This window comes from Chrysochloris asiatica, unplaced genomic scaffold (assembly GCF_000296735.1).
Source record: "Chrysochloris asiatica unplaced genomic scaffold, ChrAsi1.0 scaffold00068, whole genome shotgun sequence".
Taxonomy (NCBI): domain Eukaryota; kingdom Metazoa; phylum Chordata; class Mammalia; order Afrosoricida; family Chrysochloridae; genus Chrysochloris; species Chrysochloris asiatica.
Genome location: NW_006408586.1, coordinates 13001205 through 13002875, shown reverse-complemented (window position 1 = coordinate 13002875; position 1671 = coordinate 13001205). Strand labels below are relative to the sequence as shown.

The 1671-nt window shown below is 38.9% G+C and overlaps 1 pseudogene; it reads left to right on the top strand.

The window, feature by feature from the left end:
• The first annotated feature begins 107 nt into the window (after window positions 1-107).
• LOC102836576 lies at window positions 108-332 on the top strand (annotated as a pseudogene).
• The last annotated feature ends 1339 nt before the right edge of the window (window positions 333-1671 follow it).

Here is a 1671-nt window from a genome sequence, read left to right as displayed (position 1 = left end):
TTGCAAACTAAGACAGACCAGGAAGAAGGATAGGTGAGTGACTCCTGAAAGTTTAGCCACTAAAACTTTTCAAAAGCAATGGGACCATCAAGCTGGGAATCAGGGAGATGGCTAACCCCAAGAGCATTCAGGATCTCAATTCCGTGGTCAAGACTCTGCTACAGCAGATGCAGGACAAGTTCCAGACCACGTCTGACCACATCATTGGAAGAATTGATGACATGAGCAGTCGCATCAATGACCTAGAGAAAAACGTTGCAGACTTCATGACACAGGCTGGAGTGGAAGAGCTGGAAGATGAAAACAAGATTCCTGCCACACAGAAGAGCTGAAGGTCAGTCATATTTGGCACTGAGATGTGAGATGCTATTTTCACAAGCCAACAGAAGATCACATGACTCTTTGCACATGACTACTATGTGTAAAAAGGTTTTATATGATACAATGTGTGTTCTTATTATAAATCATAGTTAGTTTTCAGAGTTTTTCCTTTCCAGCCCATCACCCCCCACTTTCTTGAACATGGTAACTTTACATCTTGGATCGTGGTCAATTGTGCTTTTAAATATCAAATGCTAATCCTCTAGCATTTCCTATGTAATAATGTCATATAGATTTTTGTGTATTTTTGTCATTTTCTGTGACTTCTTTTGTAGTATAGTAGTGCTGTTTGGTAAAAATTGTTGCGTGATTTTTTTTTTTTTTTCTTAGAGAACTATTCAATCCTTTGATTCTAACTAGACTTTGTGAAGTAAGGCATTAATTGGGTTTGGGGTTCTTAATTCTCAGCACACAGTGACTGTTGAACTAGCACCAAATAGTGTGTAGGTGATACTTTTCAGATGGCCGGAATCATTTAAAAGTTACCCATTCCTAAACATCTGGCACACCTGCAATGCTGAAACTCAGAATTGACCCACAGCTCTATTTCTATTCTAAGTGCCTGAGATGAGATGCTACAGTCCATGAAAAGTAACTACTACCATTTGAGCAGGTTAGCATTGTTCAATATGGAAAATAACTGAAGAGCTGAATGAAATGAATGAATTATACTGTTAGAATTTTGCATGACATTCTAATACTTGAGTAGAACTCTATATTGTTCATCCTGAATGGTTATTTTTTAAAAGAACAACAAAAACAAACAAACAAAAAACTGTCAGGATTTGAAAATTATCCCATCTTTTCCTTGACCTACTTATTGAAAAACAAATCACAAATTACCTAAAGAAAAGGGCAAGAGACCAGTTCCAGTCTAGTTGTGTGGCCAGAGAGCAATGGATGGCTTTGTAGGAGGCTCACATTTTTAGAAAATCCCCTTTTGCTAAAACTATTTCTTAATGAAAGTTTTACACAGCGGCAGTGTTATAGATTATGGTCAACAGGGATCCTAAGTCTTCCACTCAAAACTCCAGTACCAGGCATGCTTCACCCTCAAGGCCAAGCTGGACGACCAGGCTGTTCACAGCACAGTGACTTTTCTGTATCAAAACACCGAGAATGTTAAGAAGCTGAGGAGTGCTGTGTTGCCTCAGAGAGGGGAGACCTCAATGAGCCCTGTTGTTTTATATAGACTTCCCTGTCTCATCAGTCATGGTAGTTTGTAAGACAAAGTCTTATCATCCTCACAACCAGTATTCTGGCTGCATCTACCAGAAATGAAGAACTAAT